At 33.2% G+C, this 20,839-nt stretch overlaps 1 pseudogene; it reads right to left on the reverse strand.

The window, feature by feature from the left end:
- Positions 1-19,734: 19,734 nt before the first annotated feature.
- LOC109433802 (transcription factor BTF3 pseudogene) lies at positions 19,735-20,511 on the reverse strand (annotated as a pseudogene).
- Between the last annotated feature and the right edge of the window lie 328 nt (positions 20,512-20,839).

Below are 20,839 nucleotides of genomic sequence, written 5' to 3' on the forward strand. Positions count from 1 at the left end.
GAGAACTCAAGAAAACCACCTTGCTGCTGCCATTCCTATGACGTCACTCTCAGAATCAATTTTTTTTTTTAACTGAGTACATGCTCTTTAGCTTATTTGTTTGGCAAAGCCTTGACTTTGACTAAATCTAATTCTTCACCTAGGCTGCAGCTGCTGACTGGGGCTGGAAAAGAAAAAGAAATCACAGACTATTGATTAGTCTCACTTTACATTCCTATAAATGAACCTTACGTTGTGCCTTAATACTGACCAGCAAATATACTTTATTTCTCCATTTCATGTAATCTCTCATCATCCTCAATCATTAATAATTACCTCTTCTCCCATTGTCATTCTCAGTGCATGACCTTCAATATTTCACTGAGAATGTCAATATATTCCCCATCATATTGATATCTCTAACAATATACATGTACTCTGCCTTCTCTCCTGTTGCTATAAACAGTTGGCTTTCATTACTAAGGCTACTAGCTGTACCTCACACAAACACACACACACATGTGATTCTACAGTACATCCCAGCACCTCTGGCCTATTCAAGCCATAGCTACTGCAATAAGTATCTCCATATAGCACCATATATTTTTTGTTCAACTCGTTCCATTAGCATAAATACCTATAGGATATAATGTCTTTCATCTTAAGAAAACCTTATGTCCCCACTTATTCCACTAGCTCCAGTAGTGTTTCCTTCCTCCTCCCCTGTCATCCACGTCTTAAACTATTTTTCCATCTTTCTTCAGCCCACTGGGATCATATTTTACCTCCATTTTTATTATGGAAATTTTGCCTGTCAAGGTCATGAATGACATCCACATTGTGAAATCATCTTTAATTCTCAATCTCCTTTTAATTAGCATTTCAGAAGCATTTACATCTGTTAATGACCCTACTCCTTGAACCATTTTCATCAGTCAGCTTGTGGGACACAGTTTTATGCTGGGTTCTTCCAACCTAATTTTTTCTTAACTTTCTTTTTATCCCTTGTTCTTTGCTCATCTTTGTCCTGACCATTTAACTTTGGGTTGTCTGGCATTTAGTCCACCCTGTCTCCTTTCCTGTTTATCTTATCTGGTCCTGTGGTTTTAAATACCATGTATATGTTAATGATTTCCAAACTATATATCTAGTATACATATCTGCAGGAAATCATTGGCCAGCTTTCAAGAAGTCTACTTGTGGATATTTTATAGATAGCCCCAAATCATACATACAATTGAACGCTTCACTTTCTTCCTCTTACCCCCTCTACTTTCAACTTTCCCATATCAGTTAAAAGGATATTCTTTCCTTTATAGTTGTACAGTTTAAAAACCTAGGAATTATTCTTAACTGTACTCTCTTTTGCACATTCAACATTTAGTCTCTCAGATGGATGGTATGTGTCACTCTACTTTCAAAATGTATCTATAATCAAATCAGTGCTTTCTCCCACCAAGGGTGCCATACAGGTCCAATTCACTATAATCTCTTTCCTGAATCACTTCAATAGCCTTGAACTCCTCTCTATGTTTCCTTCTTGTACACTGTAGTGGGTGCTGCTGTGAACTTCCTGGGTTTCTCCTTCAGAATGAATATGTTTATTTCTATATCTGCTAGAAATGTTGCTTATTGACAGGTCATAGCTGAATCCCTCCTTTGGATGTTTCCTCAGCCAAAAGTAGCTGCCTTTCCTGAGAATATGCCTCCTCCCTTGGGCTTACTTGCACCACCAATTTGAACCAAAGTGGGATATCCGAGTTCCACAGCATCCTGGCCTCAGCTGAGGTCATTGCTTATAGGGTGTGATGCTAATAGCATTTGAAATTCTTTTTCACCCCAATCCTGCTTTTCGCACTCCTCACAGGTGTTGTCCTTGAAACTGTTCCTCAAATGACAGCCTGCATACAAATCTCCATCTGAGGGAGTTTCTTGTGGGAATTTCATGTGCAAATTTGTCCATGTCAGTCTTAAAATTAGCCTATAAAGAGAACCTTTTAATGTGTTTGCTAGGTGCCATAATTGCTTACCACCCTACACTATTTCCTTGCTTTGTTTCAAAGTAGAAGCTGAAATGGACTGCACAGCCAAAGAAAATTTTGCCCTGTTCAACCCCTTACTTCCAGCCATGCACTGTTCTGATTTCATCTTCAAGTAGTCATTCTTGCTTACTTCATAATGGCCATACTGGCTTCATTGCTGTTCCTTAAACAGGTCAGACATGATGTCACAACTTACTGCCTTTGTGTGGCATTTCCCTCTGCACCACTCTTCCCCTAAATAAGTGCAAGGCTTACTTCCTTGCTGCTTTCAACATTCCTTGTAGTGAGGTCAGCCCTGAATACTTTATTAAAAATTGACACACAGACCAGCTCTTACCAGTCTCTTTATCCTGCTGCACATTTCATAGATATATTTACTTCTTAAAATAGTGTATTCATGATTCATTGATTTATTGATATTTGATGCCATTACATTACTACCAGAGTAGGAGCTGTATGGTGACATGAATTTGTTTATTTGCTTATTTTGTTTATTTCTAGACTTCTGATACACAGCAATAGGTGTTTGTCAATATTCGTGAGTGAATAAATGAGATACCTTACTCCCTAGGATGAAAACACTGTGATGCTTTCTGCAAATATTTCCACTACTGAAAAGTAATAATTTCAATTACACACACACACACGCACACACTATATATATATATATATATATAGATAGATAGATAGATAGATAGATAGAGCTATCTATCTATCTATCTATCTATCTATCTATCTATCTATCTATCTATCTATCTATTACTGATAAGTAATCATTTCAATTACACACACACACATATATATATATATGTTTCTATCTATCTATCTATCTACATATATATGTACTCTATAATAATTTATATATTTATCTACTTAAACTATGTAACATTTTCTAATAGAATCTTAATCCTCTTCTTTCTGTAAACTTGATTCCTGTTATTAAAACATCATGTAGAGGTTCCCAGCTGCTCCTAAAATGAATTCAAAGTGCAGGTCCTAGCCAGATCATAATAAAAATATCCAAGAGTTCCTTAAAATAATTATTTGGAGAAAACGAAGAACTTTAAAACAATGACCCACACTCATATAAAAAAGCTCAGCCTTTTGTTTAAGTATTCTCTTTGGTTGCTTCAAAAAAGTTAAACCAGCCTTGATTTTCTTTTATGTTTTTATTACCAGGTATTACTTAAATTTTATTTAATTGTCAACATAATATTTTTTAAAATTTCCAAATGGTGGTAAATATATAAAAGTCCTAAGGGGAGCTATTTATTATACTGTAGTATAATAACTGTCTTCAGCTTTAGATACATTGAATCTTAAATAATGAAGATATGAGCCTATCAATTTGGGGTCTTAGTTCTACACTTTGAGCTAATGAAATTGGCATTCCATTTGCCTCAGAATCTTTTGGGGTAAACAAGTAGTAATAAATGAGAAACTTAAGAGAGATTCAGATAGAAAGAAAGAAGTTAGATAAACATTTTTTCAAGTAAAATAATGTTTATTCTTTTTTTTTTGTGGTTATTAAGGTAAAACATTCCTGTAATTCAACTTTCAAAGGCTTACAAAACATAAATAACTTCTGTTTCCCTTTTTGTCTATTAGAAACTCGATTCAACTGCCAGGGTGCAAATTGCAATACGTTCCTGTGTATCCGTTGTCTATCTATAGCTATTTAAACAGACTTGTATATGTATTCTTCCACCTGACCCCTTTTTAAACACAGATGGCTGCACACTACATACATGCTTTATATATTTTGCTTTTTTCACTTATTGATATATTATGAAGATTGTTCCCCAATTATATATATACATATACATATACATATATATTGATATATATGTATATACATATATATGTACACACATATATATATACCTGTGTGTGTGTGTGTATATATATATATATATATATATATATATATATATACAAAGTATACACCCATATACAAAGTATAATATCATCTGATTAAAAGCATGAGTATCCTGTTATATATATATATATATATATATATATATCATCTGATTAAAAGCATGAGTATCCTGTTATATATATATATATATATATATATATATATATATATATATAACAGGATACTCATGCTTTTAATCAGATGATATTATATTTTGTATATGGGTGTGTATAAATATAGCTACAGATACGTGCACACTATAATTTATTTGATGTGTCATTTAGGGAAATTCATAGTATTTCTAAATTTTCTGTGACAAGAAAATACTATAGTAATTAATTGTATATATTTTTCACATGGGGAAGCATGTATAGAGAGAGAAAGAAAGAGAAAAAATTCTATAACAATTCTGGGTTTAAGAGAATGATACTTATCATTTTAAAAAAGATTTATAAAAACTGTCCATAAAATATCCATTATATTCATATTCTGCCAGCAGTGCATGAGAGTACTGGTTTATTCGTGCCCTTGTTTGGGAGGCTTTAACAATAATAACAATACTGAGTACATTAAAATAAATTGTCCATGTGAGTAGAATTGTTTACCCCAGTTAACTATTAAGTTGGTGCAAACGTAATTGCGGTTTTTGCAATTATTTTTAATATTCTTAACCGCAATTACATTTGCACCAACCTAATAGAAATGTAAGGTGAAGAGGGATTAAGGGGAAAAGTTTTTGTTTCTTTTTCCCCTGAAAAAAGATAACCTTCTTGAAGTAGGAATTGTATATCCTATTAACGTTGACACTGGTAGAATGTCAGAAGCATGATAGTTGCCCAATGGTTGTTATTATCAAATAATGAACTAAAGTAAATATAAAACTGAAGAATAGGATTAAACTTCGTGAGACATAATAGTACACTCCTAATTTTATATAAAAACAATGAATTTGAATCCTGATTATGATATCACGTATATGTAGAAAGATCAGCAAAATGCCAGAGTTACAGATATTCATTGATAATTTCATTACAGCCAGGAATGTAATCTGACAGTGGCTCTTGACAGCACTCACTAAGGAGGGAAGAGAATTGCTGGTGAACTCAAGTCCCTAACAGCATCTGAAAAATTCAAAGAAATCGTCAGAGCAAGCCATCAGTAATTACTAGGCAACTCTCCTCTGCATTAAATAGATTGTACAGATGTGACCAGAAACAAAATGTCAATGGTCTGTGGCTTCATTTAGATTTTCAAAAGAACAACTCCTAAACTTTATCAACTTTTAAAATCAGGCAACCTTTGGGATTATATGCGTCTTGGTAATAGAGCAAGTTACATTTGTATCTGCTTCTGTTTTTCTCTGATTTGATTTGGAAGCTGGAGTATTAGTTCCAGTTTCTTGGTCTAATATCACTTTCATAGTCGTATCCTATGGATTTTAGTTCCCCAGGCATTTTCAAAGCTAAAAAAGGTAATTTCAATTTGCTACATTTAACTATGTATGAGGTTATTGTTCTACTACAGAAATGTTGTTTTACCTAAGGGGAAACTCTACTGCAATAAGAGAAAACATGACCCCTCTATAGACATTTGAGAAATTTGTAAGATATCTGAGACAATGCAACACAAAGATAATGCAATTACAAAATATTATTATCACAGAGGTATTTCAATTTAGCAACTGTATCAGTAATATCCATTTTGGTAGAGTATTACCTTTTTGTTGATTTCACTTTCTTTGATATAATTAAGATACAGAGTTTACCTTAGGTTCCAAACTAACAAATATATATATATATATATATATATATATATATATATATATATATAAAATTAAATACAAAAAGATGTTAAAATGTATAAATACATTGATATAGTCCATTATAAAATTATATTCCTCAGTGTAGTACACATTTAATAATTTTTATCACTATAGTATTATTACAGGCAAAGTTGAAAAATTATCTTCATTTGTTAGTTAATGACAACATTACATTAATTTGTATTGTCTAAAGGATCCTAAGTACATGTAACAGTAGATTTCTCCTTCTTGTGCTGTTCTAGTTCCTCAGTTTGTGTAAGAATCTCATTGTTCTAGCAGGATCCTTTGGAAATAATGTTACAAGCCATTGTGAAAATCCAGTGAAGATGATTTAGTAAGTATTACTGCTGTTTGCTGAAAGTAAGAGGAAATAACTTAAAAGGAGTTTTATCCATGTCTAGGAAATGATGGATGGATGGTTAGACTAGGAGAACACTTGCAGAACCTGTACTACCTGGCAGATACTGGTATTACTGAGTCATTGAATTCCCATAGGAGCCTATGGAGGTAGGTGCTATCAGTGTTATCATCAGTGTTTTACTGATGAAAAAACTGAGGCACAGAAATGTTAAGCAATTTCCCCAAGGCACAGAAGCAAATGATGCCGCTGGAGCTTAAATCAAAATATAGTCTTGGTTTAGAGTGTCTGCATAATGTCTTAAGGGGAAGTGTCAGACCAAGATTTCACGGACTTCTTTTATGAAATATATTTTGTTACTGGAAAATGTGGAGCACTTTTCCCATTAAAGTCACTTCTGCTAATCTCAGTTTTCAAGTTCCTGTCAAATTTGGTAAGAAATTATATGTGAAAGCATGGTAGTTCACTGTGATTTCAGTGTATATAGCCAAAATAAGTCCTTGATTTTAATGACAGTTGAATATTCTTCAAATTGAAAAAGTAATAACCCAGATATTTTACACTAAAGTGTAAATGTTTTCACTTGAACAAAACAAAGCAAGCAAAGTTACGTCAACTTAAATAAATTTCCACTAATATCTCTCTCTGTCTATATTCTATATAAAGTGGATTTATGACTTTAACTATTCCTATAATAGTCCTCATCCATTAAAAGACTGTCTTAATAAATTTTGTCAATTTATCATTTCTCTACTTAATATTAAATTAGTTTTAAGCAAGACTTTCTATTAGTAATATATTACACTGACACTTAAGAGTACACATATGACAGAATGTATATTGCATTTCATTTTAAGTGACGTTATTAAACAATATCTGCAGGTTTTCCAATAACCAAAATAATTCAGCAGGAAATAGTTTTGATGTTGCAATTAAATGCAATTTAAAATACTGTGTACAAATAATATGTATATAGGTTAAATATAAGCATATATGATTATATATTTATAGCATTCTTGAGCTTGATTATTTGTGAAAGCTCAATTTTTGCAGCCAATGAGTTTTTACTACCTGACAAGTGTTTAATTGAGGGTTAATTAGTTTTTACTAATTTGCCAACTTAAGAAAAAGTCCCAAAGGAAAGTCTATATTTGTATTTATTTTAAACATATTTCCCCATGTAAAAAGCCTAAAATAAAATAGACATTATTAAAAAAATCTGGAGGTGGTTAACTAAAATTCAATCAATCAAGCCAATACTTAATTGACTTAGGAAGCCCTGTCATTTTGTATGATAGGCTTGGGACTTATATTTTCATTTAAAAAGTCAAGTGAAGCAAAGCATACTATCTCACATGCTGTTAACATATGTGCCCCTACTTTAATTTTGTAAGTGGAATTTTTAAAAGTTGGTAAAAAAGTCAACACCTAGTTTTGAAAGTTCTTTTGTTTTCCAGTGAATAATAATAATAGCTTAAGTTGCTGAGTGACGTGTTCCAGAAACTGTTGTAAGGCAGAGGTCATGACAGAATGTCTTTGAAGCAATCAATTTCAACTCATTGGCTTAAACAACCAGGAAATAAGATAAATGTATTACATCTAGAAACTTCATATGTATCTGAATATTAGGTGATTGGATATTATTGTATATTTAACATTTGAGAAGTACAATTGGTACAGACAAAAGCTGAATATTGATTAATTTGGTTTCAGATTTGGTTGCTAGATATGCCTGTTACTATCTGTGAGTCTTATACAATAACCCCTAAGACTGACGGAGCAACAAATTATTTTCCTCTTATTCTTTGTGTAATACCATGGACATGATGGGTTTTTTGTGAATATTGAGTAAGGTAGTATCCAAGAAAATGCCTAGAACAAAGCCAGCAAAAGAAAAGATGTTCAGAAAATATTTGGTGAATCTGAATTTAGAAACAAGGAATCTGGGACACTGACACTGAATGAGGTTTTCTGCTTCATACATTTGTCTAGAACATTATATTAATGTGCTTGTTAATCTTTTCACATGGCCCGCTATAAAAATGTATATTATAAAACAAGTCATATATATATATATATATATATATATATATATATATATATACACACATATATACATATACTTATATATGTATATATGTATATATACACACATATACATATATACACATATATATGTATATATATAAATGGTTTATTGGATAACATTTTGATAAGGTCACTGGAAAATTCTATGGCTTACGCAGTAGTCACTTTTCTGAAAATAATTTGCTGAGAGACTAAGCTTCCAATTCCTTATTGGAAAGAAGTATTTTCAATTAAAGTGATGAACAGACAACATCTTTGTAATATTTTCTCTTCAATTCTGCTTTTCTTTTTTGCTTGATATATGGATATTACTTTACCAGAAGAGAGTTAACCCTATGATGTACTCTAAGCTTTCGTTTAAACTTCTGTTTGGGTTGGGAAGCAGTGAAAAACAGGCAAAATAATAATATTAAAGAGCAGGAGGGAGTACAGTCAATAAGATTAAATAAGATTTAATTAATCTGCAAAGTGAATTGTTCAACTGTGTCATTGAGAACTATCTATTATTTTTATACCTGAGGTACTGAGGAGATTAGATATATCACAAGCTTAGAATGTTACAGGAATGTAATTGTATTCATCCACATAGTGAATTATCTCAATAACACAGGAAATTGTAGTACTTATAGTTTTAGGTTGCCTTTGAAAGGGGATGTTAACTAAATTAATTTTTAGTTGAAATGGTGCACAAGTGTTTCATGGAGAAGATTATAAAAGGATGGGGAATGTATGGACTACCTTGAGATATCAAAAGCTATGAGAAACTACGCATTAATGAGTAAAATCAAAATGCAATGTTAATGTGATTTTTTTTATTAATCTTTCCACATGGCCCACTATATAAACTATATACGGTATAACAAGTTTTTACTGTACATTAAACAAATACCTGCTGTTTTCTGTGTTTGTGGTGTCTCGGACACTGAAATGAGTGGGCTTTTAGACAGCAGTTGTATTTGAATTATACAGCTGTTGTAGTGTTTTGAAAAATTATGAAATAAATTTATATTTATTTCAAACTATTTTTAGTGTTATAACTAAATTGTTTTAATGGAAACCCATCTTGTACTAAAAACTTAAGACAATGATGGGTCAGTTAAGATTTTTAGCATGGGCAGAAAATAATGAGAAATTTTTGAATATTCAAGTAACTGAAAAAAATGTCATGTCCATGTTTTTACTGGTGATTAAAATTTTAGCTGGGTATTAGAAAAATGACAATTAGCTTGAAACATAATGTTTCCACTTGGGCAGATTAAAGAATGCATTTTTATCACATGTTTAGCTGTACGAATCATTATAAACATATTATATTTGACAAATTTACAAGGGTGTATAGATACACCTTTGTAAAGTGTCAACTTGTATACATTTTTGGGGGCACACACATACACCGGGGTGCCAAAAAAAATGTATACAAGTGGACTCTTTGGTCAACATTGCTCGATCAGTAGTTCGCTGTAATCAGAAGTGTCTAGACACTGATGGTAACCACTTTGAGCACCTCTTGTAATTGCAGAAGTCAAACATGACTTTTTTTCATCTTTTGTTATTGGTATATATTGAGTATTACCATTTTCATAGTTTTTTCCTTTCTTAAAATGTGTATACATTTTTTTGACATGCTCTGTATATGTATATATAATTCCATCAGAGAAGATGGCTAGTCTTCTAAAATATAATTCCTTAACTAATTTAATGTGCTTTCCTGGCTTAAATTTCTATTCTTTTTTTAGAAAAATAATTCCAAATATGATCTCTTCATTGTATGTGTGTTTGTAAAAGATTTGGATATTATTAATACTTTACTATATATTGGATACTTTTAAAGATATTCTATATACAGTTATTATAAGAAAGAAATAAAATATCCATGCCCATTTAGCTCTTGATTTTCCTAAATATTTTATTATTTTAAATGGTAAGTTGCTAAAATGTAATTTATTACACAGCTAGTCTGAATCCACTTATATTTGTATATAAGAACAGAAAAAAATTGTGCATGGCTTTTATCCTTTTGAAATGACTTATTTTTCTAATAGCAATATATGTGAAGATGCTGAAACAACAGCTTCTTTATCTTTTTGAGCCTCAAATATGGTGTAGCTCATTACATTAGCACCAAGAAAGCAGGCCATAAATTACCATAGTGTGTTCAGTCATGTCTGCAGCTTGACATTGCCTTTCTCTTAGAATATCCATCATCCAGAAATATCCTGAATACTGAGGGACAGACTACAAAGAAATTAATTCCCAAAATAGTGGCACGCAATTTCTTACTGTTAATATCAGATACAAGTTTCTGTTATACCAGTTGAATTTCTACCTCATCAATGAAATTAAAAAATTATTCAGGAAGAATTTCATGCTTTAAAAACTATGGAGAGTTTACATATGTTGACTTAGTATATAGAATTTGAAAATGGTATAAAAGTGGAATAAAATTAAGAGAAAACAATCTGAAACTTCAAAAAAGGATTTTCATTTTTTACATCATACATTTCATGAAATAATAAACTTTAATAGAATAAACCTGAAGAGTTGTTTATAAATAAGCACTTCCAAGGCTGATAAATGTGTTATTTGTTTATTTTTTTTAAAGATTTTATTGTGGAAGGGGAACAGGACTTTATTGGGGAACAGTGTGTACTTCCAGAACTTTGTTTCCAAGTCAAGTTGTTGTCCTTTCAATCTTAGTTGTGGAGGACACAGCTCAGCTCCAGGTCCAGTAGCCATTGTTAGTTGCAGGGGGTAGAGCCCACCATCCCTTGCGGGAGTCGAGGAGTTGAACTGGCAACCCTGTGGTAGAGAGCCCACTGGCCCATGTGGCAATAGAACCGGCAGCCTTTGGCGTTAGGAGCACGGAGCTCCAACCGCCTGAGCCACCGGGCCGGCCCTAAATGTGTTATTTTTAAAGAATATGCTTAAAGTGATGACCAGTCAAGAAATTTTTCATTGTCATACTTTTACTGTGTAACTTAGGACTACAAACAATGTTTAGGTTGCAAAGGGAATGGACATGTTGAAAGGTACAAATTACAGTGTCTTTTTTTGGCCTAAGAATGTTAAGTTCTCTGAGGAAATAAATGAGAAATAGGAACTGACTGTTCAAATGCAATGCCCATTCAGAATATTAATTAGGTACAAAAAGAATATTCTGGCGCACACTCATTGAGATCAGTCAGTATCAATTCAAGGTCTTACTGTTGAGAACATAAAAAGGACATGATACCAAGGAATTCCAGATCCTATAATAATTTTTCTTGGGAAATGGAAATTAAAAAATAGAAAGGTAAATTTGTCTTGCAATTTAATATGCAGTTCATTGATTTTTCTTACCCTAACTTCTAAAGTGGTATTGTTGGTTAGACTGGAGATACATATTTTTTTATCTGGTTCGTTTGTTTTTGTTTTTTTAATTACAACTTTTATTATGTTACTTAGTGTATAGTTAGATAAGAAAAAAACAACATTGAAATATTTCTTCACTTTAGGATAGCTATATTAATGATAAACAACATATTCATAACTTGGAAAATGTGACAAATAAACAAATGCTAAGGTAAACAAGAAAAGTCAACTCCTGTGGATGTGCAGCTGTGTTAGAACAATGCCCTCACAGGATTGCAATGACCTCATCCCCCAAACATATGAATATTATGTTATATGGCAAGAAGTACTATGGCTGAGGTAGGGCATGGACCTAAAAATACGGAGAGTAGCCTGAATTATTCAGGTGGGCCCAATCAAATAAGATGAGTCCTTGAAAAGGGGAGAAATGTCTTCAGCTGGAAGAGGAAGAGAAAGGCAGAGATTCAACAGAAGGGAAGTTGGAGAGATTATAAGTCTGAGAGGCATTCCACCTGCCATTGGTAGGGGAGGGGAGACACCTGGACAGAGTGAGAATAAATGTAGGCACCCTCTAGGGATGATTGAGAAGCAGCAAGGATGTGGATCTCAGTTCCAGGAGCAGAACGCCTCCACAACCAGAATGAGAGTAGAAGCTCCTTTATTCCCAGAGCCTCCTGAAAGAGACACAGCTTGGGTGACATCAGTTTTGGCCCTCGGAGACCCTAAGCAGTGAACCATCTGAGTCCAACGGGATTTCTCACCTACAAAGGTTAGTTCATATATATGTGTTGTTTAAAGCTGATAAATGCAGTAATTTGTTAAAGCATCAATAGCATAACAATACATCAGTATAGAAATCTCTGTCAGAGTATTTTTTCTAATTAAAGAATTAGTGTTAAATGGTTAAAAGTTTTAAATGTACTCAATGACATTATTAAGATTGTGTATAAATTCTAAGATTAATATAAATAAAGAAAAGCATATTCACACACGTTATTAAAACAATTTTAATGCAATTATGAGCACAGTATATTTCAATATCCTTTCAAATGTGAAATTAGGGAAAACTAATATTCAAAACTGAAAGAGAGTAGAAAACAGTGAAGCTGCCTGGCGTCCAATTTGTGGTGATGACCCTTCAAAGAGTCAGATGTGGAAAATGTGGAACAGAGAGGCAGATCTTAGTAAACCTCCACTCCAGGATAAACTCTTATTTAAGCCTTTTCTAAGTGGGTGCCGTCAGCAGTGAAACTGCTCAGTTGACCTGACTTTTTAAAAATGTTATTTCCTTTTCCTCACTTCAGATAGGAAAACAAGGTTGCAGATAGGGAAAAAAAAAAAAAAAAATTTTTTTTTCAAAGTCCTCTTTAGTTATTGAAATGCCCAAGTGAAAATCAATGAAATGTTACCATTTCTGGGTATATGACACCAAAAGCTTTCTGTATCTGCCTCATTGCTTATCAAAAATGTCTTGCTTTTTTGTATTTAGAATATTGCTAAGAGCACACAACCTTGCCATTGTGATTTCAAACTGATTTTCTTTAAGTGTTTCCTATCTAGTTGCCTAGATTCCAAAGGCATCTCTTAGCTCTCCCTGTAGGCTCTGATGTAAGGGTAAATTAAAACAAACAAATAAAAAAACAAATAAACAAAACACAAAAAAACAACATAGGGATCTAAATTTATTCTGTGACAATGCGAACAAATAACTTACATAATATTTTAAACTGTCAATTTAAAATATGATGGCATCTTGACCTAAAAATAATGAGAGATAAGAACATAGTTGTGGGGACAGAGTCCCAGAGAGCAGTTTCCAGGTACTTCCCATTTAGAAGAAGAGAGTGGTGAGGAACATTGGGCATAAACCATATTTATTGAGTGGCTACTATAAGGTAAATCTTTAATGCTATTTGAGTAGTGAATTTCATGCTATTGTAGATAGTAGAGAAACGTCTGTAGCAAATGGGATGTAAAAACGAAAAGAAGGGAGAAAGAGATTGTTTTGACTTACAGAAAAACTGAGTTCCAAGCTTAATAAATGTTATTGCTTTCAAATAAGTTTTAAAGTTCAAGTTGGCTAACTGGTAACAGCTGATGGCCAGCTAGTCACAGCTGATAGCTCTCTACTACCCGAGCCAGCACCTTTCCACGTGAGGCCGAGAGCCTGGAAACTGCTCTCTGGGACTCTGTTCCTACACTATTTGACCAAAGAAAATAATAAAATATTTAACATGCAAAATATTTGTTTCAATATTGGGAATAAGAGGTAGTCCTTATTAACTGAAATAATGAAATTGAAAATTTTGGAGACTGCTAAATTCTTCAGATGATTGTAATATGTACCCATTTTAACCCTTCTGTGCATTATAGCTGTAGCATACACATAACCTGAAAAAGGTAACAAACCTTACGTTTATTATCTAAAATGATCCTGTGGTCTTGAATAGAATCTTGCTCATTAGATTTATGAATTCAGTAACAATAATAATAGTAATAACATTTTGTCTAACACAGAGGTCATTTTAAAAAAAAATAATAAAAGATAATCAAAATAGAGTTTTTGGTTGTAGTTCTAGTGTAGAGAACAAAGAGCATATCAGTATTTTAAAGGCAAAAACAGACCAGTAAAATCAATATACATCAGTCTGATTTAATTTAATTGTTGTAATAAGAATTTGAAATATCTACAAGTCATATAATGTGGTAATTTTCTAAAGATAGTAAGGTTTTGAATCTCCAGTGTAAAAAAATAAAATAAAATAAAATCCATTAAATACAGTATGTAATGGAAGAAAAAAAACAAATTTGGAAGAATGTATAGAAGTCAATTACTAGGTATCAAAGCATTTAAACATTATATGCTTTGTACTTATCAAAACATTACAGTTTAAATAGAGTAGTTAAAAAGACAAACATAGAGATATGCTGAAGGATAAAATTTAATTCTGATAACGTTAGTAATAAGAATGCTTAACTTACATTTATAAAACGCTGAATTTTAATGGTGTATTGAAGCTTGTCCTGTATTTTTTAAATAAGATTCTGCTATACAATAGTGATGCCATGAAAACAATCTAAATACCTTAACATACTTCTACTAAAAGTCATAAACGATAGAACATAACACATTTTCTACTAATATGACATATGCTGTTGTGTCTCACACACACACAATGTCTGTGATGGTGAATTTTATCTCTGAACTTGTCTAGGCTATAGGGCCCAGCTATTTAATCAAACACTAATCTAGGTCCTGTGAAGGTAGATGTGGTTAGCAGCTACACAATCAGTTAACATTAAGAACAGGGGATTACTCTCAGTAACATGGTGGGCCTCTTTCAGCCACTTGAAAGACCTTACTAGCAAAACCTGAGGTGTCCCTGAGAAGAAGAAATTCTGGCTCAGGACTGTAGCATAAACCTCTGCTGGAATTTCCAGCCTGGTGAACTGCCCTATGTATTTCAGACTTGCCAGCCTCAGGACCATGGGAGCCAAATTCTTAAAATCAATCTCTTTACATATGAAAAGATAGATAGTAAATGAGAGAGGGGTTGAGAGAGAGAGAGTCTATTGATTCTACTTTTCTGGAGAAACCTGGTTGATACAGCATCACATAAAATAAAATGTAAAACTTAGAGGCATTCAGTAATACTGCAACAAAAGTTATTTTTGACACCTAGAAATAGTATTTACAAAAACTTCCTAAATCCGCAATTCTACAATTATTCGATTGCTATCAAGCCACCAGACTCTGATATAGCACATGCAATCCAAACTGAGGGATTTCTCATAAGTTTCCGCAAAAATAAATAGGAAGAGCATTAGAAGTAGAGCTAAAGTTTTAATCCCTTCTCTGTCTAGTGCCTACATTTCCTTGGACTTTTCTAACTACCTCTGTTTGTGAGTTTCCTTGCTTTCTTTCTTTCTACATGGATTCTAATTTGTGATTAATAGCCTACAAAAAGTATCTGGACCAACCGTATGTTTCTTCTGTGGTTATTTCAATAAACTTTTTTCAATATAAATAGTGATAACCAGGTGTTCCATACTAACAAACAAACAAACAAACAAAATTCATCATATGTCATACCTGATGATTAAATATTGTCACTTTACTGTTATTTGAAATAATGAAATGCAAAGGCATATTTTTACTCTTCTAATGCTGTAGTTTTTAAAAGCCAAACTCTTCATTTCTCTGTTGGGTTTTTTCCTCCCATCCCTCTTTCCTCTTCTAAAATCAGGTAAAAACAGAAGATGAGAGTAGTGTGTTATTGTCAGAGACTTGAAATGATTAAATAGTTAACAGTCAAGAATTAAGTCAGTTGATACATAAACCTATACTAACAATATGTTGATTTTGGTGCTTTGTGATTCACGTGAGTCTTTATGCCACATGATTAGGAAAACATATGAATAGAGCTAAATTCAGACTATCAGTTTCAAGAAAATCCCAGGGTGTCAGTGTTTTTGTTTTTGTTTTTGTTTTAATGGAGGAATGTTGTAAAATATGTGTAGTATATACAAATCAACATTGAAATTCGTGCAGTATATTTTTTTCCTTTTTATAAATACATAAAGTCATTTTCAAGTCATGTTCTAGAATTAACCTCCAGAAATTAATTTAGTGAAGGATAATATAGTCAGCTTAGTAATCCAAATGAGCAGCCAGTATATCAGGCATGAGGCCACAAAATAGGTTGGCCAGTAGTTGAGATAAATTTTGGTATAAGAAACTTGACAGGTGTGGATTGCCAAAATGTGAATACAGTAATATTTTGAATGAGTAAAGCATAAATAATAAATCTATCAATTAAGAGAATAGTTTTGTCTTTATAGAAGTAAAAATTACAGATAATACCTACATATTTAAATATCTTTAAATATGTATTTTAATTTTTTCTTAGGAATAAGTTCTATACACTGACAGGCATTTTATCCATTTACCCTCTATTGTTCAGCACAAAAAGAAATGAATCATAAGTACCTTATATTAGCAAATGCAAATTAAATTATGTTATTTGTATTCAAATAAAAATCAGTCCTGTTTAGAAAATTTAAAAGCAAAAAGAGTAAAATGTTTTTCTGGAAAATACTGAGCTAAGAAGAAAAATTATTGGGATATGTTATTCCCTAAGATTGTTTGATATTAATATGTTTATTCTTTATGATCTTAACATACATGTAGGAATGAAATAGTAAACAATGCATATTGAGCAGGCATGCAGTTTTGAGTGAAAATAGGAAGTAAAATGTTTTATTTCAGAAATGTTTGTGTAATTTTACTCTGCTATCCACCCAGCCACTCAATTATATATAATTAAGCACTTTAAAAATAATTCAGATTGAAGACTTTGGTGAAAGCAAAAGTACAACCCATCTTTCTGTCTGAAAATATATTTTTATGGAAGATGTAAACAAATATGAACTTTATATAAAATGCCCTTTTTATAATGACAATTTTAGGTCCCACTGGAAGTGCTTAGAGTCAGCATTTATGGAAATCTAGAATGTACTTTATGCACAATTTATTTGAGAGTGATTCATAATGGTGATTGAAATACTTTCATATTTCTAATTTCAGAATTATTAAATGTTACATGTATATATTTCCCATTTATATTAGTGCCTGAAACATTCAGATGAAAACCAATACTTATGATTACCTAGATCAGGTGGTGGTCAAAATCGTTTGTTTTCAACTTGTGTTCAATTCAAACGGTAACCGTTTTGTGCACTGCAGGCACTGCTTTAGTTACTGTGGGTATTGGGAAGTAGAAGGTATTGAGGCTCTAGCTAAGGCAAGAGAAGCCCCTGATTGGGTTTTGTGTGTACTGGGCCCTCCTTTTTCCTGCACTCACAACAAAGAAGTGAGAATGGTGAGGTTGTCGGGATGGTTATGGATCTGCAACAGCTGATACACAAAGGTGAAATGCTGCCAGCATCAACCCCCTTATTAGGACTCAGCCACAGCCGCAATTGTGACAACATGATCAAGACGGGATGGGTTAGAGGACCCAAGACCACCCTCCTTCCACAGTATTTAGTAGCCAGGTCCACAGAAAACCCTAACCAGATTTCTAGAGAAGGGTAGGTCTGTGGGTTGGATAGCAGAAAGTTGAGTGAGTTCTCATCTGATGGCCTTTTAATCTCCCTATGAAGGAAGAGGTGAAAAATATTGAAGGGAAGAGATGTGCAAGTTAAAGGTTAAGAAATTGTAGGAGTCAATGGCAGGATAGGACTGGGATCCTGAATGTGATTAGAGACACAGAGACATTAACTTACCAGTCTACATTGATGGCGAACATCTCTTGCTCATCTGCACCAGTACTATTAATGACAATTCTGTCAATGAAGTGTAGGTTGTTGTGGATGAATGAAGAGCTAAAGCTCAAAGGAATGGAGAGTATGGGTAAAGAGTGACTCAAGCATAGAAAAAGAAGGGAGAACAGGAAGGGGGAAACAGACAATGAGACAGAAGTGGGATCAAAACAACAAAGTTAAAATAAAAGAACAGATATGCTAGAGATACAGAGTATCAATGTTGGAAAATTGTGATCAAATAGTATAAAAACCCAATTGATTATATTAGAGATATAAGAGCTCCGTACAATGTTGAACTCTATCGATGTTGGCTCATGTGTTTGAGATCAGCCTTAGGGAAAATTTCCTTTTGACTTAGATCTGCAGATTATATTCACTTGTTCTTTCCTTCCACTGTCTTCTTCCCTCAGTGCCCTCCAACTTTCATCTGTAATGACTATACCAATCTTTATCTCTCCACAGAATAGCATATAGTGCAAAGAAATCTACAGTCCTATTACCACTGGATTCTGCTAAAATGTTGCCTAAATCTTATGCAAAACAAATTTGTTATAAATATCACTCCAGTGCCTTCCTGTGTTAACCATCCGAAATAGTATTTGCATAATAGTGAAAGCCTTACTTTTTTACTTTCAGGAAACTATAACTGGTGGAACTATTGTATGATTGAAATTCAGAGATGAGGAAAATACTGGTTTCCCTTAGGCTATTCATAGCTGAGTTTTTGTGATATTGCCCATCCAGCTATTAGGGACTCCAAGATACTCTAGGTTTCAGAATAATAAAGTTCAGAGTTGGCAAGTAAACAGCATGAATGCTGCCTAATTGGTAACTGCATTTCACTAGCTATGTAGAGAATTAACCAAAGAATTCTTCTTGACATACTGTCTCAAGCAGTCACTAATCAATTCATCAGAATTTGTACTTCAGAAGCAAACTATTTGACATTTTTCTAGCCCTTTCTTAGAGAAGCCAAAAGAATTCCACATAATTGTCTTTGGCTCTAGTACCACAGGCAAATGTTCAAGGACATGTTATATCTAAAGGGACAAGGATGATTTCATTTGATGAAATTCACAGTGGGTTTTCTCAATTCAAATCAATCCAAGACAGATCTCCACAGAGGTGAACCCAGGCTTTCTTCTTTTCCACAAAGGTTTGTATGGACCTTTGAGATTTTGGATTTCACATTGTTATGGGTGCACTGATTCTAGCATCCATCGTGGCTATATCTCACTCCCCCATATTTGATGTAAAACAAACATTTAGGTAACTTGGTAGGCTATTTGTCTTAAATATGAAGGCATTCTACAAATGTATATAAAAATTTCGTATCAAGTGTTTTGTTATAGTATTCTTAAAATAAGTACTGTATATCTAATCAGTGTTAACTTTGTGTTCATTCCAACATGTAGATTTGAGGAATTTCTAATGTATGAAGGAGAGACATTTTTAAATTGAATACAGTTTGCATTAATTTTTTGTAATACTGTAAGTAGATTTTCAGATAAACAGTTTTTTTTTCTTTAATAATCATATTTCATCAACTTCCATGTAAATATGGAGATATATAGGGGCCTGTCTAGGCTCTCTAGTGCATAGAAATATTTGGTTGTGTTTGCACTAATACAACATTGATTTAATTATACTAATTGTTTATATTAAGAATTGTGATTCTTTATAAATCATTTGGTTTTCAGAAAGGATATGTCCTTATTTTGCATTTTTCCAGTATTTCACATTTAATATTACTACATAGTTTAAGATTAGTTTGTGAAGAAAAATATTATTTAAGTGTTTCCTAGTTATCCAATGTTATTTTACTCATAATATTGACTCTTTTGTGGACTACACCCTTCTGTTTGTTTTTCTTCTCTCTCTCTCTCTCTCTCAATCTCTCTCTCTCTCTCTTAGTTAAAGGACTTTATTAACCTTTGTTTCAAACATTATTTCCAAGCTTCTTCACCTTAATTAGCTGCAAATAATGATTTGAGCATAAGCAAAAACTGAAAAGAGCTACAATGTCCAAGGGGCCTGGGCTTCAAACTTTAGAGATAAAGATTTTATCAGATCCATGAACAAAATTTGAAAAAGCAGTCGTAATATAAAATGGTAGCTCCCAGTAACTTCTTCAAGTGCTATCTTCTTCAGAAGTTGACTCAGTTCAGTTTACTTCACTCTTGGAAGCCTCATCAATATTCTCTACAAGATCTGCAACTTCATCATCATCCTCTCCAGAGCAAGTGGTTTGTTTGGGCAGAGCTTCAGCCAGTCTCCTTTAACTAGTCCGACTGTTTACACCAAGCTGTTTTAAGATGCCCGGTAGCGTTTCTGTCAGCTGCTAGGTCTCAGCAGCCTGTGATGGTGAAAGTGCTTGCTGCCAGAGAGGCCCAAACGTTAAGGTTGTTAAAGTGCATCACTGTTCCTTGGTTTGTGAACATATTCTCCTCTTCAATACTAGAAATATTGTTTACCCTTAACTTCTTTAAGGAGTACTGCAGTTTTTCATCATCTGCTATAGCTGTTCTGTGAACTCCTTCTTTCTGTCAGCAGTTCCTTTCCCACCGATGTGCACTTGTGCCTGCAGTTTGGTGAGTTTCTCCTGGTTCATGATAGTTTCTCCTTCTAGTTGGAGAGAAAACGGGGCTGCGTGGGGGTCTAGGGGTGGCGCTCATGGGGTCTGGGGCAGCCCAGCAGAGAATAAGCACACACACGCACACGCGAGGGCGCAAGATGGCAGCTAGAGCTTGTTGCTTCTTTAGAATTAAAAAAAAGAACACCTCCTTGACTCCATAACTTGAAGTTACAACACAGAAAATGTGAAATTTTGGTTTAACATGTATCCTACTTATGTGCCACATTGCTGCTTCAGTATGACTACAGTGACTGCTATATAGTCTTTATTTTTTCTCTATGATATATCCCTTAAAACAGAAGCATGGAGTAAAAAAGCA

This window comes from Rhinolophus sinicus, chromosome 16 (genome assembly GCF_057876585.1).
Source record: "Rhinolophus sinicus isolate RSI-liver-muscle chromosome 16, RSI-T2T, whole genome shotgun sequence".
Lineage (NCBI taxonomy): Eukaryota > Metazoa > Chordata > Mammalia > Chiroptera > Rhinolophidae > Rhinolophus > Rhinolophus sinicus.